Below are 26319 nucleotides of genomic sequence, written 5' to 3' on the forward strand. Positions count from 1 at the left end.
GTTAATGTCCCCAGTAAAAGATAGATATTTGGCCAGGGCCTTCAAAAAAAAAAAAAAATCTTTGAGATTATGGGCATTGAATTCCATCAGAATTCAGTGTGAATTGTGTCTTGATCTTTTAGGATTGTTTTCAAGTCCCAGTTATAGTAATTTCTACTTAATAGTGTACAACCAACCACAATTGGGTATTAGCAGGAAAAATGGCTTGTGAGCCGTTTGTGATGCTGGTGTGATACCATTCTCTTCTAAGGGTGAACTTGTGTTGTCTTTGTCTCCAAAATGTGGAGACCAAGTGCCCCAAGCAGCAATATGGTAACAGTGGCTAATGGTCAGTTTTGCTTTGGTGATTCAGAGCCCTGTGTTTATTCATGAAGCTGATGGCTTCAATGCAACTGTTGTAAGCAGTTCGTAATTTAGTGAGGGATGGCCCAAACAAATGGAAGCTGGAAAATGGTAAAGTGGTACACTATGAGTAGCATAACTGCAAGCTTTCCATCTGCAGTTGCTTCCAGCGTGCTTCAGTTATGTTATGGAGAAAGTACGGTCCATTCACCACATTGACTTTGCAGCTGATAATGTCAGTGTATTTGTGTCTTCCCACTAATTTTCTACTTTAAGACTGGGGCTTCTTAATCCTGCAGTGGTGCTATATTTGTTATGAGTGCTCTAATTGCATTGTCTGATGACAAAATTCATTTAAAATATAGTTGTGTTTTGTAGACTAGTTACACCTTAAATGTTAAATTATGACAGACTCTGAATGTAATTGGGCTAATGCTGGTAGTGAATAGGGGAGGCATTCGTTTAGCCCACAGATCAGCCCTGCATTGGTGTATAAAGGAATGGTGCCAGGCCAGCCCCACAGGCCAAATTGGGCCCACAATCCTTCCTCTTGTCCTCCCCCCACATGGTGGATTCAGCGCACACAGCACCCACTCAGGCCTGTATAGGACCCGTGCTGGAACGGCTAGGGTGGGCACCTCACGCAGTATGGGTCTTGGGCTGGCTCAGTTGAATGCTGTACGTGAAGTATAGGTCAAATCTGGCCTGCCAGGCATATCTTTGACAGCCCTGCTTTATTGCTTCTTTTAGAGTTCCATAAGTAATGATTCTGTCTCTGAGAAATAGATCAGGCTTCAAGCAGTGGCCTAGTAGCATAGCTCAATTGGTATTTCATTAGCAGGGACTCTTTGGCTGTGGCTGCCTCTGAACTTATTCTGGTGACTCTCCCTGAATAATTTAATTTGTTTCATTATATGGCATAGAGGTATAATGTGTTGTCTTGTGAGAAAAAAAAGGTTGCAGGTGCTACTTTTGATCCATATGTGTATAATGTATGTGTTTAATATGTGTGGGGGGGGTTCCTTGTGCAATAACTGTCACGACATCAAATAAGTTAAAACTAAATTTTAAAGAGCATTATTTGAATGATTGAAATATAGCTAGCCTTTTTTCTTGTAAAGCACTCTTTCCTAAAGTGTTTTTGAGAGAAGCAATGTTGATGAAGATGGTGATAGTTAAAGAGTGAAAACATGCAACAAATTTGGTCTTACAAAACATTTTTTGTAGATTTTAAAAATAACAGAGGTGACTTAGTAATGGCAATAATAGTATTTTTAATTTTTGTAGTATCCTTATCCAGAATACCAAAGCATTGTACATACTATCTAGATAGGAATCACTTCATCAGCAACTGAAGGACAGCTTTTACTTGAACAGTTAGAGGTAACAGTGTATATAGTCTCTGTTCCTATTATATGATTTCTGAAGTTGGAAAAGAGGGAAGTGGAGGGAAAAAGGCAAGTTTTAGTTCTGTATAAATAGAAAATTATTCCTACCTACTAGATAAGATATTTCTGGTTATAAACATTTTACAGCACTGCTGCATGGAAATAACAAAATGTTCATGATGGATCCATTTGGAAGTAGAACAAGAAAAAAGGGACAGATAATTTTTAGTGAAGTTATGCAATATATTAACTAGGGCTGTCAAACAATTAAAAAAATTGATTGCAATTTATTTATTGCGTGTAGAGCAGTGCCCACCAAGTAAATCTGTGGAGGGGGAGGGGCGGAATAGGCAGATCAAGGCCTCCACAATGATTGAGGGACCGGGGCAGTGGCTGGGGTGAATGGGACCCCAGGGCCAGAGTGCATCATGGGACAGAGCAATGGGTGGCCCATCCAGGGGAGCAAAGGGGTGGCTCCTTGCTGCTACATGCACCCCCGGGGGAGGCATGGGGGGCATGTGCCCCCCAGATTTTTGCGGGGGGCTGCCCACCGTGGGGGCTGGGACTCTGTGCCCTGCTGCCTTTGCCCCAGGAGCCATGCACTACCTGCGTGTCCCCCCGCCCACCCAGCAACAGGAGGCACAACATGACATCATGCAGCTCCCAAGGCAAAGGGAGCAGGACACAGAGCCCCAGCCCACCTGTGCCCGATGCACAAATCTGAGGGCACATGCCCCCCGTGCCTCCCCTGCACAGGGGTAGGGAGCCACGGCCCACCACACTCCTGGTTGAGATGCCTGTGGCTCTGTCCTACTCGTTCCCTCATTGTGGGGGCCTTGATCTGCCCACCATGCCCCTTCTCCTCCCCCTTCACAGACTTACCTGCTGGGCACTGCTCTGCACGCCACCAGGCTGCATTCCTGGCTGTGTGCTGGCTGTGGCTGTGTGCCTGCACGTGGCATCCCAATATGGCACCAGTATATCAGTGTACTTCTAGTGTCTGTGTGTGTGTGCATGCTACCCCTGCCTTCCTGGCATAGGCTGCCCTGCAGCTCCTCTGCACTGCCACTGCTGCCGCACTGGGCGACCTGGAGGCGGTGGTGATGGTGGCAGAGTGGAGCCCAGGTATGAGCTTCAAACCATGTGCATGATTTTTGCATTAAAAAAATTAACACGAGCGAATTAACGCATTAATAATGCACATTAACAGTGATTTACTTGACAGCCCTAATATTAACAAAGCTATAATGTAGTCATTTTTCTTTTTTAGCTAAAACGTGGAGCTAAACAATTGGCATCATGGTTGGATCTAGAATTTTGAAAAGGGGGGTGCAGATGATGAGGTACATCATCACATACAAAACAACACTTTTTTTTCTCCAGTTAAAAATAGCCTAGAATCTTTACTAATATTCTAGGGGCCTAGGAGTTTATTATTCAATTTAATATTGCAGCAAAAACAAATGTAATTTAACTGGAATGAGTTCAAAACAATGGGCAGGGCTGTGAAATAGGAAATACATTACCAGGAGCAGCTGAAAGAAGAATTGCAAAATAATTAATATCTTGATTGGTGGAACATCAAGAGTTTAAAAAAAAAAGGTTCATTAACACCTGTGGAATAAACAGTTGAGATTATAATGAGTTATGTAGGGATGAGGGAGTGAATTGATTTCATAACTAGAAATGTTGCTGTCACTGCTGGGCAGTTGGTTTTAAACTTTAGATGGAGCAGGAATCAAAGGGGAGTGGAAGTGCACCAGTGGATCCACCCCTGCTTGGAATGTTAGAGAAGTGTAATATAGAAGTGAATATACAATAAAGTTAAAAACAGGAAAATACAAAAAATATCAGTGGGTATGGGGGTGTTACCTGTATAATGAGGAGTGTGTGGTATGATAGTTCTGTCAGTGGTCCACTGCCTCATTTCAATCCCAGAGGTATTGTTTTTTCATACTTTAATTTTTATTTGCTTTTCAACTAACAAATTTAGACAGACTGTGGGTGCACCTCAAACACTATAGTATACCAAGTAGGCATGATTTATTCCTATACACAAATAAAGAAAATTAAATTTGAAGTAATTATTTTGTTGTATAAGACCATACTACTTTCATTTTTTCAGTAGTTCCAAATGTATCTCAGCTTTTTAGAATGCATCAAATGACTGTGTGTGTGATGTAGATATAATCAGAATATATAGGCAAATAATTCTTATCAGTAAGCAAGAGTGTCTTGATCTTGTCACCTGAAAGTTTGAACATGATGTTCAAGTGTGACTTTTTAAAAAGCTATTCTTTACTGCTAAGTATTTTATTTCTTGAGTAGGATTAGGCACACTTTTATGACAGACACAAAACTTGCAGTTTTGGTATATCTGAAATGCAGCATTATGTATTTCTGAAGTTCTTCTGAGTAATCTAAATATCAATTTTTCATTATGCAACTTATAAGATGCAACCCTATTTAATTTATTATATGCTAGTAGCCATTTATTTTAGAGACAGATTATTTTACAAATTTATAAGGCAGTGCAGCCATGCAGTATTTGAATTCATACTGCAACAGTAAAGAAGTAGTGCATTTCATAATTCATTTATGAATATCCATTATTAAGTACTTAGCTACAATCCTTCAAACCTAGAAATCTTCAGCAGTAAAGGCATTATTGTCCATATCAGAAAATTTACCAGATTGCAGATTACATGAACCTTGAAATCAATACATATATTTGTATTCTCTATTAATATTACTTTGCAGTCTCTGTATTGCGTTTTTCTTTTGCTGAAAAGTAGAATAATTGTCACTACAGAATTGCTAATAAATCATTCCCACTAAATTATTATACTTCATTCTTGAGACATGAACAGAAGAAATATCCAGTTACATAAAAACTTGGACCATTTGGGTGGGTGGGTTTAGTTTGTTTTTCACTACCATAAATGTCTTTAAATCTTCTTGCATTTCAAGTTTTAAAGGAATATGAATATTTTTTAAGTTGTTTTTAATTCAGAAGAAGTACCTTTTACATTTTTAATATTTATGATTTCATGAAATTTAGGTTACATTACCATTCTGTTTGTTTGTTTTTTAAATTATAAGTGTAAATTTTCATTAAGTTAATTGATTTAATATTTATTTGTACCGCCTTTTTCTATTGTAGCATCAAGTGGACAGTTTGCACACCTTGGAGTCTAGTGAGTCATTTTAGGAAAAATTGGTGTTCATAAACTGGTATTTGGGTCTTTTTTGGGCCAATTAATCTGTCTGACATTTTTGCAACAACTGATCATACTATGCTATTAAAAAAAAACAAACAGTCCCATCTCAGAAATTATTTACTATGACAGGAAGCCAATGAAGAATAAGCCACACAAGCTGAACTACTGGTTCCATCTTGCTCCTAAAGATAGTGCTTTCAAATAAAGGTTGAGTCATGTCTAAAGAGCCGTGTATGAAAACTTAAAGCTTGTATAGTACATTTTAGTTTCCAGTACCTTAATTGGGAGGAAGGGAGACCAGGGAGGGGGAAGGTGAGGAATGGTCTCATGTTATTAGGCTCAGGACATCTGAATTCCAATTCCAGATCTGCTACAGGCTTATTTAGTTACTTTAGGCAAATCATAATCCCTCAGCATCTCACTCCGCACCTGTAATATACAACTGTCTTTCTTAACAAAGTTATAAGACCTTCAGGGCATAGATTTTTCTCTTTTCGTTTGTACAGTGTCTTGCACGTAGGAACCTGATTCCTATTCAGACTTCTAGGCACTATTGCAATCCAAACAGTTTCATAAGAACTAATTTCAGCTTGTAAAACAGTTTAAAATGTGTTGTTCAAGTGTTTTGCTTACTTGATTTGACAGCTGTTTCTTAAACTGTAATGAAAGAAAATAAGCAACAAATACAGGGAAAATGTAGCTGGGAATAGAATCTGACGAAAATTTTAGGACATTGACAGGGTGAGCTTGAAAGTCATAGACAAACTAAAATACTGTAAATACATACGTGTTTGTACTTCAAAACAAGCAACGAGCTAAGTTAATTTTCATTTTACTTTCATTCATATATTTATTTTGACTTACAGAAACATCTGACAATCTGTATATAGTGAAGATTATACTAATGACACTCCTGTAATACTCTCACGATATTCTTATGAAAGTTAACATAGGGGTTCCCAAAGTGTAACCCCTGAAGAGCCATTGGGTGGTCAGCAACATCAAAGAGACTTACAGGGCATTTAGCCCTCAGGCCACACTTTGGCACCCTCTGGTAACTGTTCAGGAAAAATGTGTGACCAGGCTTCAGGCTGTATCAAAGGGGCTCATGGTGCAGAGTTAGTTTGCGGTCCACATTTTGAGAACCCCTGATTTTAGTGGCTTTTTAAGTAATTATACCTTCTATCGGAAAATTTCACAACTAATTGCAGATTCTTTATTTAAACAACAAATCTGTTGGAGAACTCTTACACAGGTAATAGAGAGGTGACTACTTCTTGAAAGATGCATATCTTTTTTAGTATAATCAGTGCCAAATTACAGTAAATGTGCATTTTGATTTTTGGCCAATCATACATTCAAGCTCCAAGTCAGTTACAGATGGAAAAAGCAAAGTCTGTTGTACCTCAATTAGTATATCATTTTACTTCACATTTATCTAAGTGCTTATTAAGTTTAGCTCAAAATAGATAAAATGCCCCATATGTGACTGCTTCCTTCTGATAGTACTAATCTATTTTTAAAATATAAATAGACTCCAGGAAAGTGCCTTTCAGATTATTGGCTTCTATCACTGAACAGGTTTTCTCTGTATTTCTGGGTGAAGTACCTCCAGCAAGGTCATGAAATATCCTTTGGTCTCTTTGGCCCAGTTTCCAGGATCTGGTGCACACTAATCTTAAACAGTTGAATTTAAACTGAAATGACGTGGATAAATATTTACTACTTAATCGCCACATTCTTCAAAGCAAGCAAGCAAACTGAAAGGAATACTTCTTATTTGTTATCTGTGGTTTTAGGGATATTTTATAAATAAAGAAAATAATATACGGTACACTGTTTGTGGTAAGCTCAGAATTTTTATTGATGCTTTTGTGGATTTTGTATTTGTATTCAATACTGAAGGAACTGCACAGTTCCCCTTTTAATTTTACGAGATGTTAAATTTAGAAATTGTCCCTGTTGTAAGCCTTTGAAAACGCATACAAATTTTGTATGCCTTATCTGTTAATAAAAAGAACGAGTGACTACTATAAATTAAATACTGTTCTCTTCCCTTATTCTCTAATCAAAATAAACAATTTTATTTTAACGATCATTCCAACATGGTAAAAACTTGAACTTTATACTCTTCCTCTGATAATCAGCCATGTTACATGCTTTTACAGGGAGGAAATTCTAGAACTGTTTCATTGAGATTCTCCTATCTGCCTGTGCAACCCAAGTTGAAAATTTAGCAAATTCTAGCAATTCAGTCTTGGTATCTCAAAGACGCAGATAAGTGGTGAGTTCTGCCTCAGACACAGAACAACAGCTAGTAGTACATGTGATAAAAATGTAATAGTCGCTGAAGCCTGGGACTACCTCAAAAGTGAGTAAAGTGAACCGTATATTGGTGCCATGTCAGATCAGCACTGATGAAAAGAAAATTAACATTATTGGCTATCAGCTTTTTTTTGGCCAGTATAGTCAATAATGTACTGATAAATATAACGTGCCTTCTGGCCAGGGCTCCAGATGCCGCATGCACGTGTGCACATGGCCAGGAATGCAGCCAGGCATCATGGAGAGCAGCTCCTTGCAGGTAAGTCTGTGGATGTTGATGGAGAAGTCAACGCCTTTGTGGTACATGTCTTCAAATTGAGGGGATTTGTCAAATGGCTGTTGTCTGAAGTATGCTAGTATCACACTTTAAGTGTATTTTAGCAGCTGGAACAGCTAGAGATTTAGGATTCATCTATACTTGAAAGTTAATTGGGATGAAGGTAAGGTGCAAATTTAATGCCATGTGAGGCCTCTTATTCCCGTGTAAGAACATCAAACATGGAAATATATAGGAAAAACTCCCTGCTAAATTCTGGAGAATAAGGTCAGGTCTACACTACAAACTTCTGCTGGCATAGTTAGTTGTGAAGAAGTCTGACTGCTGACTTACAAAGGTATCACCGTAGATGCAACTAAACTAGCAAAGCTGCACTTCCTCTTGTATAGCAGATTTTGCTCAAGAGAACAACTGTTTTACTGCCTTGGTAAAAAGCACAACTTTCTTGATAGAGCTGTATTAGCATTAGGAAGGCTTTGGCAGCATTCCCATACAGATGAAGTGCCTTCAAGGTAAACGTTACTGAAGAGGAGCATGTGAAAGTGCTGGTGAACCACACTGCTGTGGATCTGCTGAATTTGAGTCCTTGTGCATAAGAAGTTATTGAAATGAATCTGAGTAGGAAAGTACATTTTTTTTTTTTTTTTAATTTTCTCTTATGTTGATATTTCCATTTTAAGCTGTGTCAATGGTTAGAAGTTGTTTTTGCAAAACATGAATGAATTTCTCAAACATTTTAGCTCAACAGGATCTCACTATTGACGTTGCATCATAGTAATGCAGAAGGAAAATATAATTTTCTATGACTCTCTCATGCCTTAAACACTTGCACAACATGTCTCTTGAATTGATAGCTACCTTGGGAGTCCTTGACTTGCAAATTATTTGATATGAGATGGCAACTTTGACTTATTAATTGTAGGTTTTTGTCTTTTTGCTGTCTACCCTTCTAAACCTTAATGTCTCAGTTAATTTAAACTGCCGGCGGAAATACATAAAGCCATTAATCCACCTTCTGAACTAATAAAAATGTTTATTAGAATATTTCAGAGTTAGAATTGTGGGATTGCAGATTAAATGTATGAAATCCTAAAATAATTCTGCTCATTTCTCATTTAAACAAATGTCACTCAGATTCATTTTAAATTGCTCCCTGGTTTAAACCATGTTACATTTTATTTCAGTCTAGCAAGTCCAGGCTGTTTTATGGACTAATGAAAATAGATGGAACGTATGATGGAAATTTTTGCAGACTGAGTTACAACAATCAGGTTGAAATGAGAAATTTTAAAATACCTCATAATGTGTTTGGATAGAATTACATCAAAAGGATGCTGAGTTGCAAAGTCAAGAACTCCATAAATGCTAAAAAAAATGCTAGAAAGAACATTTTAATTGGTCCCAATTAGACCAACATTTTAATTGGTCCCAGGCCATAAACAGCCCTATGCCACTCATCTGAACTGTGGGCCTGAGAGGCTGAGCACCACTGGCTTAAAACAGTAGTACCCCATTGCCCCCAGCAAACTCTGTGACAAGACACTGTATTCCAGCCTGCTGACAGACATGGGGAAAAAAACCAAAAAAGAGCACTTTACCAGAAGAGAAAGTGCGTTAGTTTAACCTGGCTCCCTGGTCTCCATAGAAACTCTGGCCATGCTCTGTTATGATTCATAGATTCATAGATTCATAGATGCTAGGGTCGGAAGGGACCTCAATAGATCATCGAGTCCGACCCCCTGCATAAGCAGGAAAGAGTGCTGGGCCTACATTACCCCAGCTAGATATACATCTAGCCTTCGCTTGAAGACCCCCAGGGTAGGGGAGAGCACCACCTCCCTTGGGAGCCCGTTCCAGACCTTGGCCACTCGAACTGTGAAGAAGTTCCTCCTAATATCCAATCTAAATCTGCTCTCTTCTAGCTTGTGGCCATTATTTCTTGTAACCCCCGGGGGCGCCTTGGTGAATAAATACTCACCAATTCCCTTCTGTGCCCCCCTGATGAACTTATAGGCAGCCACCAGGTCGCCTCTCAACCTTCTCTTGCGGAGGCTGAAAAGGTCCAGTTTCTCTAGTCTCTCCTCGTAGGGCTTGGCCTGCAGGCCCTTAACCATACGAGTGGCCCTTCTCTGGACCCTCTCCAGATTATCCGCATCCTTCGTGAAGTGCGGCACCCAGAATTGCACGCAGTACTCCAGCTGCGGTCTGACCAGCGCCCGATAGAGGGGAAGTATCACCTCCTTGGACCTATTTGTCATGCATCTGCTGATGCACGATAAAGTGCCATTGGCTTTTCTGATGGTTTCGTCACACTGCCGACTCATGTTCATCTTGGAGTCCACTAGGACTCCAAGATCCCTTTCCACTTCCGTGCCACCCAGCAGGTCATTTCCTAGGCTGTAGGTGTGCTGGACATTTTTCCTCCCTAGATGCAGCACTTTGCATTTCTCCTTGTTGAACTGCACTCTGTTGTTTTCTGCCCACTTGTCTAACCTGTCCAGGTCTGCTTGCAGCTGCTCCCTGCCCTCCGGCGTGTCCACTTCGCCCCATAGCTTAGTGTTATCTGCAAACTTGGACAGAGTACATTTCACTCCCTCATCCAAGTCGCTGATGAAGACATTAAAGAGTATCGGTCCAAGGACCGAGCCCTGCGGGACCCCACTGCCCACACCCTTCCACGTCGAAACCGACCCATCCACCACGACTCTCTGGGTGCGACCCTCCAGCCAATTCTCCACCCACCGGACTGTGCAGTCATCCAAGTCACAGCCCCTTAACTTGTTCACCAGTATGGGGTGGGATACCGTATCAAAGGCCTTCCTGAAGTCCAAGTATACGACATCCACCCCTCCTCCTGCGTCGAGGCGTTTTGTAACCTGGTCATAAAAAGAGACTAGATTGGTCAGGCACGATCTGCCTGCCACAAACCCATGCTGGTTTCCCCTCAGCATAACTTGCCCTGCCGGGCTCTCACAAATGTGAGCCTTGATAATTTTTTCAAAGACTTTGCCAAGGATGGAGGTTAGACTAACTGGCCTATAGTTGCCTGGGTCCTCCTTCCTCCCCTTCTTGAAAATGGGAACCACATTGGCCCTTTTCCAGTCCTCCGGGACTTGACCCGTGCGCCACGAGCGTTCAAATATTCCCGCCAGTGGCTCTGCAATGATGTCGGCCAGTGCCTTCAGTACCCTCGGATGGAGCTCATCCGGGCCTGCCGACTTAAAGGCATCCAGTTCTTCCAAGTGACCCTGCACCACCTCAGGGTCCATGCATGGAAGTCTGGTGCCTTGCTGCTGCCTCCCTACACTCCCAGTGAGAGACTTGTCATGCCTCTCGCTTAGGAACACTGAGGCGAAGAACTCGTTGAGGAGTTCAGCCTTGTCCCCTCTGTCCGTCACCAATTGTTTCTGCCCATTTAGCAGAGGTCCTATTCCTCCCTGGGCCTTCCTTTTACTCCCTATATATCTAAAAAACAATTTCTTATTGTCTTTTACTTGGATGTAGGACTTAATTACATGGTTCAGTTACGTTGAACACTAGAACTAGGGGACACCCGTTGAAATTAGTAGGTGCCAAGTTTAAAGCTAACAAGATGAAGTAGGTTTTTTTTATATACCACATAGTTAACTTACAGAATTCATTGCAACAGAAGGTGTTGGACAGACAGTTAGCATAGCCAGGTTCAAAAAGGGACTGCATAAATTCATGGTGGATGAATCTATTAAGGGCTATTGAACAGAATGGTTGGAGCTGTTTCCTCTGGCATCTCTAAACCAATAATCCACCTCTGCTCTCCCTCTGTAGCATTCACTTCTGCCACTGTTGGAGACAGAATAGTAGGCTAGATAGACCATGACACTTTTAATGTTCTTATGATCACATACCGTTTCCCCCGTCCCTCCTCCGCACTGCCCACAAGCCCATAGTCTCATTTGTGTGTGCATGAGCAGACTCAGCCTATATTTACAGATAAGCGACATTGGACAGAAGTCACCACAAAATCAGAAATAGCTTTTGATTTTAATACTGCTTTCTTTTTGTCATTAGCATCAAAAAAATCTTTCTTAAAGTTTAAATGAGTAACTGCTTATTTCCTGAAAAGACTTACAATAGAATTAAAATAGTTAAATAGATTCACAGACATTACGGCTGGAAGGGACCTCATGAGATCATCGGGTCCAGTCCCCTGCCCAAGGGACAGGAAGCCAGCTGGGGTCAGATCACCCCAGCAAGATAAGCATCGAAGCATTTCTTTAAGGTATCCAGAGTAGGTGTTTGCACCACTTGGGGGAGGGGCAGACCTATTTCAGACTGGAGACTCAGATGGTAAAGAAGTTTTTTCCTTATGTCCAGTCTAAAATGGTCTTCCAGCAGTTTATGACCACTAGATCTTGTCTTCCCTTGGGGTGCCCTGGTGAACAGATGTTCTCTCCGTTCCTGATGTACACCACTTATGTACTTATAGCCTGCCATCAAGTTCCCCCTGAGCCTGCTCTTCTCCAGGCTGAAGAGTCCCATGCCTCTCAGCCTCTCCTCATAAGGCCTTTTCTCTTGACCTCTAATCATGCATGTGGTCATGCATGTGGCTCTCCTCAGGACTCTCTCAAGATTCTCAACATCCTTTCTAAAGTGTGGAGCCCAAAATGGGATGCAGTACTCCAGCTGCGGCCTCACCAAGGTTGAGTAAAGCAGGAGGATGACTTCTTGGGTCTTGCTTGAGATGCATCGGTAGATGTAAGCCAGAGTTTTGTTTGCTTTGCTAGCTGTGGCATCACATTGGTGGCTCATGTTCATCTTGTGGTCAATCATGACCCCTAAGTCTCTTTTGGTTATGGTGCTAGTGAATGTAGCACTGCCGAGCCTATAAGTATGATGTGGACTTTTTTCTCCCCAAGTGGAACACCTTGCATTTCTCTATGTTGAATGTCATCAGGTTTTGATCCACCCACCTTGCAAGCCTGTCCAGGTCAGCCTGAATTGCCAACCTCTTCTCTAGTGCAGGAGTCGGTAACCCCCAGCACATAAGCCATTTTGCTCAGCACGCCACTGCCTGCCTCCCAGCCCCAGTGGGAATAGTGCCAGCACCTGCTGCCTTTCCGGAGCCCAAGGCTGGGAGATGGCTGGGGCTGGGGCTGGGGCTGGGGCGGGGAGGCAGCAAGTGTATGCAGCCCCCTGGCTGCAGTTTCTCCAGGTTCTGGGTAGCTGCTGATAGCCACAGAGCCCGTGCCAAACAGTTGCTGCCTCCCAGGCCCAGCCCTGGGCTCGGGGGGAGGGGGGGCAACAGGTGCTGGCGATGCTCCCTGCTGTGCTGCCCTCCCCCCGCCTCTTCAGAGCAGTGTGTACCTGGCACAGCAGGGCACAGCAGGGAGGTGCACAGAAGTTGTCTGCTATTCTGAGTTCCCTGCTGCCCTGGCAACACTTCCCCTGTAGGCGAGGACAGCAGTGAGGGGCACAACCCTGTGCTGCTGCCCATGCTGCGCTCCCAGCCCTGCTGACCTCCCCTGGGTCTCCAGAGTGCAGCATGTGTGACAGCACACAGAGGGGCCACACAGGGAAGCTGCCTGCAGCTCCAAGCTCCCCGCTGCCCTGGCCACACTTCCCCTGTGTGCGCAAGCAGGAGAGCAGGGTTGTGCCCCTTGCTGCTGCCCATGCCTGCAGTGGAAGTGTGGCCAGGGCAGCGGGAAGCTCGGAGCAGCAGAAAACTTCCATGCACCTCCCTACTGTGCCTTGCCATGCCCGGTTCCACACACTGCTCTGCAGAGGCAGCAGGGGAGGTCAGCACGGTGGGGAGCATGAGCCCACGGTATGCACCTTCCCTGCCTCTCCTGCCCAAGCCCACAGCAGGCAGCAGCAGTGAGAGAGCCAACTCCTGCTCCTGCTGCAGCGGCCACTGCCTTTTGTTGGGGGCAGGGAGCTGCAGATCTTGGTCTGTGGCCCCATAGCCCGGGCAGGTGGGGGCCCCCTCTGGCAGAGTTGGGGGCAGGGGCTTTGTGTGAGGGGCAAGGGGCATGAGCAGGGCTAGGGAGCTGTTGTGGGGGGACCCACACAAAACAAATACACAAGATCAAAGGTAATATCAGAAGTCTTGTTTATTTTTCTGGCATGCCAGCACTCTAGCACCTTCCAAGGTAGTCAGTGGTTTTTTTGGCACTTCAGCCAAAAAATGTTGTGTACTCCAGCTCTAGCGTGACCACGCTTCCCCATAATTTGGTGTTGTCTGTGAACTTGGCCAGTCTACTTCTGACACCTGAATCCAGATAATTTATGAATACAGATTTTTCAGGAACACATGTACAGCATAAAGTGAGAGAAATGCGTATATTTAAAGAGTACTGGTAAAGTACTGAGCCCTGAGGGACACCATTGGTCTTCACGTACCATGTTGACTCGGTTCCGTCAACTATCACTCTCTGGGTCTGACCATGGAGCCAGTTCCCCAGCCATCAGACTATAAGGTTGTCAAGGCTGCAGTTCCCCAATTTTACCAGGAGGACATCATGGGAGACCAAGTCAAAGACTTTTTTTAAAATCTAAATATATGACATACATCTTTTCCTTTGTCCAGGTGATGCGACACCCAGTCATAGAAGGAAATGAGGTTGGTCAGGCAAGACCTGCCCGCAACAAAGCCAAATTGGCGCTCTATAAGAACGTTGCCTTCCATGAGCCTGTTGATGATGGTTTCTTTTCACCACCCCCCACCCCAAGATCTTTCCAAGGATTGCAGTCAGACTGATTGGCCTGTAGTTCCCTGGATCTTCCTTCATTTGTTTAAGATGGGCACCACATTGACCTTCTTCCAATCTTCAGGAACCTTTTCCGAGTACCATGAGTCCTCAAATATCCTTGCCATTGGTCGTGCTATGACATTAGCCAACTTTTAGCACTCTTGGGTGCATTCCATCCAGCTGGATGGATGTCCAGCCTCTCAAGCTGTTCCCTCACAAGATCTTCACCAGTTATAGGTGTATGATAGCCCTTACCCTGGTAGTCCTGCGTCCTGTCAGGCAGGGTGAATCCCCTTGGGCTGGTGGAAAGCCGACATAAAATAATCGTTGAGGAGATGAGTTTTCTCCTGGGTGTCAGTTGTCAGCTGCCCCATTTGGTTCAGCAAGGGTCCAATGTTGCCCTTGTTTTTTTCCAACTTCCCACATATTCAAAGAAGAACTTTTTACTGTCCTTGATTTCCATAGCCAGTTTGAGTTTGGTTTCAGCCTTGGCTCTTTCTGGTCTGCTCCCTACAGGCTCAGATCAGTGCAGCATAATCCTCCTTAGTGGTAGTTCCCAACGTCCATCCCTTATAAGCTTCTCTTTTCAGATTCAGGAGATTCATGAGTTCCCTACTGAGCAAAGGGTATTTTTTTATTGCTACCTTTGCTATGGGCCAGAATGCGCTTCCCTTGTGCTTTTAGGATCATATCCTTAAGGAGCAGTCCCTGCCTGTCAGGTCATGGTGTCTCAGGGCCCGAACAACCAACCTCCTGAGCTTGTGAAAGTCAGCTTTCCTACAGTTGAGAGTTCCTGCGTTGCTGACTGATTTGCCAGCTTTCAGTGCATAGAGAAAGTGATCAACTTCTGATCACTGTCACCAAGCTTCCCTTTGATCCTCAGGTCGCTGACTAGATCATCCCCTTTGGCCAGTACCAGGTCCAGCAGCACCTTATCCCTTGTCAGCCCAAAAACTTCTCGAGTCAAATAGAGCTTGTCAATGCAACCGAGGAAGCTTTACGACCAATCACATTTGACTGAATGCTCTTCCCGTGAGATGTCAGGGCAGTTGAAGTCACCCATGACTTGTTTTCAAAACAACATGTATTTTGTCATAACTTGTATATTGCATGTTTGATATTTTGCACTTCTTCAAATTTTCATACTAAAAATATTGTAAATTTTATGATTTATTTGTTAGCTCCTGAAGGATAATTTTTTTTGGTAAATTTTTTACTCCTGTTTAAGTTTTAGTGCTTAGTGCTTCATTTTTAAATGGTTCATTATGAGTGATATTGCTATATTCATAGTAATGTCTGTCAGCATTTTGTCTATAAATATGGCTGTTCATAATTAACAGTTTCAAATCCTACTGAGTCTGCTCTTTTCCTGTCTTCAGTGAGTTGATTGCTATAAATTAAGTAAATAAAAAATAAATAACATAACCAAATGCACATTTCACTGAAAAGGGCTTCCTGCACACTTATCTCCTGGGATCAGTGGATAGAAGAAGGAAGTGTCATGAGAATTATCACACCACAGAACCCATAGCCATGAGGCTGCAACTTTTCCAGTACAATATAAAGTTGGAAGTCTTTCATTCAGAGGATATTGCCACCTCTGTGTATGCCAGATGTACTGGGAGGGCAGGCTCTCAGTTTTTAAATAAATCTTAATTTTTGTAGATTTAACCTTTATGAACACAGTTTGTGGTGAAGTAAGTAATGGGTTAAGGAGAATAGTTGCTTTTCAAAAGATGTTCAAATTAAAGAATTAGGACATCATTAAACAGCATTGTATATTCCCTGTATAGACAATTCCATTGAGGGTAGTTGGTCCGAGTGCTTGTCTTGGCAAGACATTTCATTTCATGCCAATTGCCACACTGCTTTACATTTGATGCTGGCTTGCTCTCCATGTTAAGTATCATGTTTGGAATTAATGATGTAGAAGCCTTTAAAGACTTGATCCTTTCTTATGTAGGGTACAAATTCAGAATTCACATTTGTTGGTTCTATTCAGTATGGTGTGGCGGTACAGTTGTACAAAATTGTGATGATATTATTGGGTGACAGATGTGATGTCTAAAGAACACTTTGTTGGCTTGTTGCTGAAAGGTGATCTGTGTGGAAAAGATCTAGAGGATTTTTAGAGAAACTGATAAAGTTTCTGCAAAGATCCAGAGAATGGATCATAATTATAGTTCTTCATAGATTTATAGACACCAGGGCTGGAAGGGACCTCAGAAGATTGAGTCCAGCCCCCTATCCCAGGGGCAGGAAGTCAGCAGGGGTCATAGGATCCCAGCAAAATAAACATCCAAATGTCTCTTGAGGGTGTTCAAAGTAGGTGCTTGAACCTCCTCCAGCAGCAGTCTATTCCAAACCTTGAGGGCTCGGACAGTAAAGAAGTTCTTCCTTATGTCCAGCCTGAAATTTTCATTGAGGAATTTGACCATTTGACTGTTCATCCCTTGGGGTGCTCTGAACAGATGTTCCCCCAGATCCTGGTGAGCGCCTCTGATAAATTTATAGGCAGCCTCCAGATGACCCCTGAGCCTGCGCTTTTCCAGGCTGAAGAGCCCCATGACTCTCATCATAAGGTCTGTTTTCCTGACCTCTGATCATGTGTATGGCTCTTCTCTGGACTCTCTCAAGCTTCTCCACATGCTTTTTGAATTGTGGAACCCAAAACGACGCAGTACTCCAGCTGCCACCTCACCAAGGCTGAGTATAACGAGAGAGTGACGTCCCGGGATTTGCTTGAGAAGCATCTATGCAAGCCAGCATTTTGCTCGCTTTACTAGCTGCAGCATCACATTGAAGGCTCATGTTCCTCTTGTAGTCAATCATGACCCCCAAGTCCCTTTTGTCCGTAGTGCTAGCCAGCGTAGCATGGCTGAGCTTGTAAGTGTGGTGCAGGTTTTTCCTCACGAGGTGGAGAACCTCGTATTTTTTCATGTTAAACACCATCAGGTTCTCATCTGCCCATTTCCTGAGCCTGTCAAGGCCTGGCTGGATCACCCTCCTGTCCTCGGGTGTGGACACTTTACCCCAGAGTTTGCTGTCATCAGCAAACTTTGGCCAGTCTGCTTCTGACACTAATGTCCACATCATTAATGAAGATGTTAAATAGTATAGGCCCTAGGACAGAGCCTTGAGGGACCCCACTGGTCACAGTGCACACGACGATTGACTTCCATCAGCCACCACCCTCTGGGTCCTACCATGGAGCTAATTCCCCAGCCAACAGATTGTGATGAGGCCGAGGCCGTAGTTAGCCAGTTTAGCCAAGAGGTGATGATGGGATACCAGACTGTAGGCTTTTTTAAAGTTAAGATTTGTGACATCAATCTCTTCCCCCTTGTCCAGGTGATAGGTCACCTGGTTGTAAAAGGAAATGAGATTGGTCAAGCAGGACCTACCCGCCACAAATCCGTGATGGCTTTCCCTCAGGATATTGCCATCATCCAGTCTCTTAAGAATGGCCTCTTTTGATAATCTTTTCTAAGACCTTTCCTGGGATAGAAGTCAGGCTGATGGGCCTGTAGTTTGCCGGATCCACTTTCCTCTCTTTCTTGAAGACAGGCACCACATTGGCCTTCTTCCAAGTATCGGACACTTCACCAGAGCGCCAGGGGTTCTCAAAGATCTGTGCCGGGGGCTGAGCTATGATGCTAGTTACAAGTAGAAGTAATAGCAATGCAATGTAATAAGCTAAGAATGCTAAGGTGTTTTTTTTTATTTGTTTTTATGAACACTATAGGTGATCTGATCAGTGAGGTCAAGTTACTGTATTTTGTGTTAACGAGACTTTCCCATATGAGCATATGGTCTAGAGCAGGGTGTCAAACTCAACCAGTTCTGGGGGCTGGATGAGGGTTGCTGAACTGGTCTGTATGCCAGATTGGGACCATGCACCAGAGCCAGCATGCAGGGCCAGTCTAGCAGGGTGCTGCATGTAGCACGTGCCATACTCCAGCCTCCTGTGCTGCATGTAGCGTGCCAGATGGTACAAGCCCTGCACTGCATTCAGCACAGGAGGCCACTGTATGGTACATGCAGCATGGGCTGGACCCGGCACCAAGGGTGCTGTATGCAGCACAGAGGGTGTGGTGTGCAGGCAGCATATGGTGCCTGCACTGGACTGGCCCTGCATGCTGGCTCCGGGGCCAGTCCAAATTGGGCCCCGGGCTGTCCACATGTGCCAGAGCCAGTACACAGGGCAGGTCTAGCAGGGCGTTGTGTGCAGCATGCACCATGTGCTATATGCAAAGTGAGCCCTGGGGTAGGGTCAGCACATGTGGCACAGGTACCCCATGTAGCACGTACCCCAGACCTTTTTCCCTTGGGCTGTGTGCTGTGCTTGTGGCACCAGATACAGCCCACACACCAGACCAGCACCGCCAGTGGAGTGTGAAGTGGGTCTGAGCCACAGCCATGTATTTTTGTACCTGTTCTCTAGCTTAATGTAGGGCTGGGCAATTTAACCTACAAGAATAAAACAAATAAGGAACCTTTCAATAAACATTTGGAGGACAATCGCAAGGTGATAAAGGAAAGTAACTTACAGGGTTCTATATTCTTTGTCCTACAGGTTGCCTCACCTGCTTTGCTGATGTTGGGAAACAACAGATCCAAAGAGCTGGAAACATTTAAAAAGTGACCATTTCTGAGAGGTGTTATCAACAGAACTTAAGGTGCTTCTAGAGGAGAATCTCTGTGAAATACACATAGAATTGTTAGTGAACAATTGTTAGTGAATTAAGGAAGTGGAATATGACAGCCTGGCCTTGGAGGTCTTGAGGGAGATTGTGGTCTTAACGCTTAGATTCACCAGGTGCCCCATGTAAAAGATGATTAGGCACTTGCACAAACATATAATCTATTTTGTTGTTTTTGTATCTGTTTGTCTCTGAAATGATTTAGTTCTAACAAACAATACTTAGCTTTGAAAAAGCTGTCATGGCACCCAGACTTGCAAGTAATTCATGTTCCAGTATTTTTGTTAAGTCAAGAACAAAGTAATCGGAGATGCTGCAGATATGTCTGTTTTCTACTTGCAGTATTTCCTTTCCCAATTCTTGAGTCTCTAAATTGTCTTTGTTTTCAAGTTTTAATAAACTTGGCACACCAGTCAGAGTTCTTCAGTCTCAGCAAGCATAGTTTTTGCAGCCATAGGTTCAGCTGTGCTGCAGTTTCTCATTTCAGATTGCATACAATTTCTATCTCTGGCCTAGGCATTGGCAACATATCTGCAGGGAGCTGGAAGCTGTGCTCACATCACTGCTGCTTCCCCCAGCCTTCCACTCCCTGGCTGCACAAGTGCAGCTTCTAGCCAGTAGGGGGCAGCAGCAGAGAGGACATGGCTTCAGCTACCTGGCCTCAGCACAGCTCACCATCAGCTGGAAGCTGTGCCTGCACCACAGCTAGGATTGTGGGGGGAGCAGGCACAGCTCCCAGCTCTCTGGCCCCGGCACAGGTGCAAGCATGTGCTATTCAAGTCACCCAGCCTGCACCAGACCAGAGATGGACTGTTCTGGCCTGCAGCTTGTTAAAGGTTGTTGGCCACTGTGCTAGCTCACACTAGAAAGAGTGATATAAAAGTACATATAAGACTTATTTTCTGGTGGAAGGCAGGTGGAGGGTTGTATGGTTTGGCGATCACAAGAATGGTGGGGGAAATTTAAGACCTAAAGATACTTGGATGTTAACATTTGGTTAAAAATTTAATAAAGTTAATTATGCCTAGAGAGTTTTTGACATGCGTTACTATTCTGGGGGCAAAAACAAGACGCCACATGCTCCCCCAAGATTGTATCAGGAAATGTAAACTTCCACTGTTAACCCCTTCCTAATTTTCTTTTAAGCTTTTGGTGGTAGTAATAATTTTAAATATATCCGTTGCCTTATTTTGTTAATACACAAGTTCCCTGGCAGCTAATTTATTTAATAGAGGCGAAAGCATGGAAATGAACAAGGAAGTCCATTGAGTATGTATCAGACTATCCCTGAGGTGTGAACTGCCCTATGAATCTCAAATTCACCAGTTCAGTTATGATTATGTAAATGTTGATGGAGGTAGCTAATTCATAATGTAAGAAAGAAGAGAGGATTGTAGCTATCTGCAGTTTACTATAAGTAGGTTTTCATTATAGCTGTGCAGTAGGATGACTTATTTGTTGAAGTGCACTGATCTACTGGTTGCATATTGGAGAGGCACCAATAAAAGGAAAATTTAACTTTATCGGCAATCAGCTTTTTGGCAGGTATAGCCAATAATGTCACTAATAAATGCTGCGTGCATGTGTGCAGCCACAGCCCCCATGGCGAGGGAAGGAGTGTGGGGCAGGGGCAGATGCTGCCCAGCCAGGGCAGTGAATGCAACCCCGTGGCTGGGAGCAAGATGGAGCCATAGGCAGCTTGTCCAGGGGGCATGCAAGGGTGGAGAGGGGGGACAGCTCCCTTGTGCTGCGCACACCCCAAGGGAGGCATGGGGGTCAAGTGCCACAGGCTTATGCTGTTCTTCGAGCTGTTGGGCTGCATTCCTGTAAATCAGCTGTTGGATCAGTATCAGCCGACATTACCAGTTAATAATTGGCCATCAGTATCAGCCAAGAAAATCTATTGGTGAACCCTACTTACTCTGGAAATACGAGACCCTCCTCCACATTAAGAAAGAGTAAACTAGTGGGTCTACCAGAATCCCGGGATCTTTCTGTTCAAGCTCCACTGAGTGCAGATCGGAGAGTACACAAGGTCATATTTTGTACAATGTACCAGTAAGCATCATTTAGTTTTGAAAACTTATTTTGGTATGGTTTAGATGTAAGCACTAAGCAGGGTTCTGAAAAGTTTTACAGCCTTTCCACACCTGATTTAACACCTGTAATATCAGCTTTGTACAGCTGTTGTTAACAAGCATGAGTATTTGAGAAAGAAACACATTTGCTTTCCAAAGGGGAAGGATCATGTTTGGGTTACTATGGAATATTGCCCATTTTCTCTATATAAACTCAGCATTAAATGAAGGCAATAGTTTCCTAAACTAATGTCTCCCAACACTTTGGCAAAAGAACAAAAAAAAAGGAGGGGGGGAGCATTAGTTTTTGTTTGCTTTTGCTTCCTAGGAACTAGAAGAGCCTGGCCTTATTTAGTATGATATAGCAGACTTTAATTTTAACATAGTTCTAGTAAGAAAAATTCAGGGCCTTGGTTTTCTGCTATGATCACAGGCAAGATGACTAAGCTACTGTGAGAGAACAGTAAGAATTATAGTATCCAGGTGTTAGCAGCAGATCTCTCTAAAATAATCAGAGATTTTGTATCCTTCTTTTCATAGAATCATAAAAAATTAGGGTGGGAAGGGACCTCAGGTGGTCATCCTGTCCAACCCCCTGCTCAAAGCAGGATCATCCCAGCCAACACTTTGTCTAGCCATGTCTTAAAAACCTACAAGGATGGAGATTCCACCATCTCTGCGTAACTGGGGCCAATGTTTTACTACCCTCCTAGTAAGAAAATCCTTCCTAATATCTAACCTACACTTCCCTTGTGACCATTGCTCCTTGTTCTGTCATCTGCCAACACGGACCAGTCTAGCTCTATCCTCTTTTGAACCCCACTTCAGGTAACTGAAGCCTGCTATTAGATCCCCTGTCAGTCTTCTCTTTGATAGACTAAATAAGGCCAGTTCCCTCAGCCTGTCCTCAGAAGTAGTGTCCCAGTCCCCCCACCATTTTTTCTGTCCTCTCCTTGACTCCAATTTGTCCACATCCTTTCTATAGTGGGGGGCCCAAAACTGGACACAGTATTCCAGATGTGGCCTCAGCAGTGCTGACTAGAGGGAAATAGTCACTTCCCTGAACCTACTGGCAGCACACCTACCAATACCGCCCGCTATGCTGTTAACTCTTTCGTCAACAAGGACGCACTGCTGACTCAGATTCATAGATTGTTAGGGGCTGGAAGGGACCTCACAGATCATAGCGTCCTACCCCCCACCGCTCTAGGCAGGAAGACAACTGGGGTCAAGTGACTCCAGCGAGATGACTGTCCAGTTTCCTCTTTAAAAACCTCCAGGGTAGGTGACTGCACCACCTCTGGAGGGGGTTTATTCCACAGTCTGGACACCCTGACTGAAGGAGTTTTTCCTGGTATTAAGCCTGAAGCGGCCTTCTAGGAGTTGGTATCCATTGGTCCTGGTCTTTCCCAGGGGTGCCCTAGTGAATAGCTGTTCATTGAGCTCCTGATACACTCCTGACAGCTCATAGTCATGCGATGGTCAGTCATTATCCCTAGGTGCCTTTCGGCCATGGTGCAAGTCAAGCTGTCACCATTGTCATCACGACCCATCTCTGGCAGCAGGGCACATCATGTCAGTGTTAAACCCCCACTGCTGTCCCCACCACCAAGTTTCTGCTCCACAGACTGTATGACCCTCATATTCAGCTTATTGTCTGCTGTAATCCTTTGCTACTTTTCTGCAGAGCTGCTGCCCAGCCAGTCAGCCCCCAAACTGTACTGGTGCATGGAGTTGTTCTGTCCTAAGTGCAGAACTTTTCACTTGTCCTTGTTGAACCTCATGAGATTCCTTTTGGCCCAACCCTCCAATTTTGTCTAGGTCACTCCGAATCCTAGCCCTACTCTCCAGCATATCTACTACTCCCCCCAGCTTGGTGTCATCTGCAGACTTGCTGATAGTGCACTCTATGCCATCTTTCAGGTCCTTGATGAAGAATTTGAACAAAACCAGCCCCAGGACTGACTCCTGTAGCACTCCTCTTGATACCAGCTGCCTTCTAGACATCAAACCGTTATTACCCTCTGAGCCCAACGCTCCAGCCAGTTTTCTATCCACCTTACAGTCCATTCATCCAGCCCATACTTAGCTTGCCTGCGAGAATGTTGTGGGAGACCATATCAAAAGACTTGCCAAAATCAAGATGTACCACATCCACCGGTCTCCTTGCATTCACAGATCTAGTTGTCTCATCATAGAAGGCAGACAGGTTGGTCAGACGTGACTTGCCCTTGCTGACTGTTCCTAATCACTTCCTTCTCCAAGTCCTTAGAAATGAATTTCTTGAGGATCTGCTCCATGATTTCTTCAGGGACTGAAGTGAGGCTGACTGGTCTGCAGTTCTCCTTTTTCCCTTTCTTAAATATAGGCACTGTTTGCTCTTTTCCAATCATCTGGATCTCTCCTGATCCCCATGAGTTTTCAAAGATGATGGCCCGTAGCTCTGCAAGCACATCAGCCGCTCCCTCAGCACCCTCGGGTGCATCTAATCTGGGCCCCATGTACCATCTTTGTCCAGCTTTTCTAAATAGTCCCTACCCTGTTCTTTCACCACTGTTGGCTGCTCACCTTCTCCCCGAAATGTGTGGCCCAGTGCAGTAGTCTGGGAGCTGACCTTGCCTGTGAAGACTGGTGCAAAATAGGCACTGAGCACTTCAGCATTTTCTGCATCCTCCGTCACAAGGTTGCCTCCCCCATTCAGTAAGGGACCCACATTTTCCCTTATCCTCCTCTTGCTACTGATGTACTTGTAGAAACCCTTCTTGTTACCCATCACATCCCCTGCTAGCTGCAACTCCAACTGCGATTTGGCCTTCCTGACTTCATCCCTACGTACCTGAGCAATGCTTTTATAGTCTTCCCTAGTTATTTCTCCAAGTTTCCACTTATATGTTTCCTTTTTGTGATTTAGTTTACTGAAGAGTTCCCTGCTCAGCCAAGCTGGTCTTCTGCCATGCTTGCTAGTTTTCCTGCTCATCAGGATGGTTTGGTCCTGCACTCTCAGTAAGGCTTCTTTGCTGGACTGTTAGCGGCTGTGGAGAACCTGTGAGAGGCCATCACCTTGTCAGTTATTTCATACCTTAATGAAAGATTACATGGTTATTAACAGACCCCTCGTTCTAGATGTGCAGTCTTTGTGCAGTTCTGCCTTAATAATTACCCATCCACCTCTCGACCATGAGAATACCATGGGGAAAACGCATGTTTTACCAGCTGCTTGTTTTCCATAAACTGACTACATCAGTGCTGAGTCCTACCAAAACTTATATATTGACCTTTTATTATCTCTTGTATATACTTGTATATTCTTGGGGAGATGGGGAGTCTCATATTCATGTAATGGGTGTTTTGATCTTCAGTACTTTTTCATAAGTGGAAATCTGAGGAGTAAAAGCATTTTGTTAGGACAAATCCGCACCTAGTTCTTCTAGGCAAACAATTTCTGGATTAAGGTAAAAGCTAAGGTAAAGTCATGGAAAATGGGTCCAGGTAGGTCACTTGCTGCCATCTTCCTAAACTTCAGAAGAAGGGGCAGGGGCTAAACCCCTGGTCTGCACTAATATAACTGGGCAGTGAAAAACAGTAGATAGAAATGTGGTTTATGACAAAAATACCAGATAGCACTGAATAGACTGGTGTCCTCGAGCCTAGTTTTCCAAAGCTTTAGGTTAATTGTGAAAGCTCATTAGGTCAGGAATCCCACTGAAGTAGTAACTCCTTACTGTGTCAAAAATAAAAATAATTTAATGAGCAATGACTATTTGCTTGATTAAACATTTGAAGAATATACCCTGAATAACCACTGTACATCAAAACAGTACTCTGTATTTTCATTTAGAGGGAAATGGGGTTAGTGACGTTTCCTGTGAAATGACCTATCATGAGAAGTTGAACACAGCAGGATCTCACGCTATGATGTACAAAGATTAGCTTTACAGGATGCTTTTAGGTATGGCATGATGTTTTCTCTTTTAAAATTGAAATGAATGAGCATGTGCTATGCTACTGTATCCTCTTAACCTAACCAAATAAAAAGTTTCTTAATATACTTCATATATATTTTATATAACTTCCTTTTTTAATTGAACATTGTAATAGTACTTAATTTAGAACTGAAATAATGTTCAGAGAGATTTAAAAGCTGTTTAATTGTGGAAAGTCCATTATTTTTAGAGTAAATGAACTAGCACCATAAATAGTACATTACAAAGGAAAGCACATTTTGATTTGTAAAACCTGACAGATCTGATTTAGAATAAGTATTTTTTTAGAATTAACAGTAAAGCAAATGTTTGTATTCAACATGCTTCAAGACATGTTTCGCTTATTCTTTCTAAATTCTGAAAAATAGTAATAATCAATCATCCTATCTGAATATTTCTGAAAACCTGTACTTGACAATTTACTGGTTTTAGTAGTTCAATAGTTGGTTGGAGTAGGTATAGATGGGAACGTTCTTTGTCTTGCTGTCATTCATGTTACCTGCTAAAATGACTGTTTTGCAGGGATTAAGATACTTTCTTCAGCAAATACCAGTAATCTGGTATTTTATTTTGTTATAATCATTTATAAATATTTTTATTGATATGCAGCTTTTTTATGTTTTAATTAGTATTTATTTTCCTTAATGTAAGCAACAGGTGCCTTTTTAATAAACTAAATGACAAAGAAATATATTTCCAAAGCATCTTAGGCCATTATTTATAGTAAAGAAAAGAAATTTCAAATTTGCCAAATGTAAGTCTTTAAATATTTCTCTTTTATATGCTACATTAACTTGCTTGTACTCTGAATAAGTAGCGAATTAAATTAAATTTTAGCATTACATTGTGTAATATGTAACATGTAGCAGGCCCCTGCTACATGTTACATATTACACAATTAACTGGTTAATCGCACAATAAATTTAGACCAGCCACACATGCAAAGTAATTGTTACATGGTAAAAATGACTGTTCGGCTATTAAAAAAAAAAAAAAAAAAAGAGCCAAACAGCTATAAAGTTAGTGCTTGAAAGTGTGTAACAACTCTATAGCTGGTTTCTATCCAGCTTTTATTTCAGCATGTAGCAGGGTGCTGAGCATTATGACTTTTTTCTATTAGTGAGTTCAAAAAAGAAAGATAGGTCATTTAAAATAAGAACATAAAGGGCAATACTGGGTCAGACCAATAGTCCATTAGCCCAGTATCCTGTTTCTGCCGTGTGGCAGAACTAGGTGCTTTAGAGGGAGAGCATAAATGGAGCCAGAGGCCCAGC

At 43.1% G+C, this 26319-nt stretch overlaps 1 protein-coding gene across 2 annotated transcripts in view; it reads left to right on the forward strand.

Annotated features, from left to right (window-relative positions):
• Nucleotides 1-26319, forward strand: part of PRKACB (protein kinase cAMP-activated catalytic subunit beta) — a 127939-nt gene that overhangs the window by 17643 nt on the left and 83977 nt on the right. The window contains exon 1 of one of the 2 annotated variants that reach the window (XM_090047822.1): nucleotides 18941-18960. The exons of the other annotated variant lie outside the window; for it this stretch is intronic. The gene's annotated coding sequence lies outside the window, so the exon portion shown is untranslated. Of the gene's footprint in view, nucleotides 1-18940; nucleotides 18961-26319 lie in introns of those variants that run through there. 2 annotated transcript variants of the gene reach the window in all.

Source organism: Crocodylus siamensis, chromosome 5 (genome assembly GCF_052110815.1).
Source record: "Crocodylus siamensis isolate JL-2025a chromosome 5, ASM5211081v1, whole genome shotgun sequence".
NCBI classification, from domain to species: Eukaryota; Metazoa; Chordata; order Crocodylia; family Crocodylidae; genus Crocodylus; species Crocodylus siamensis.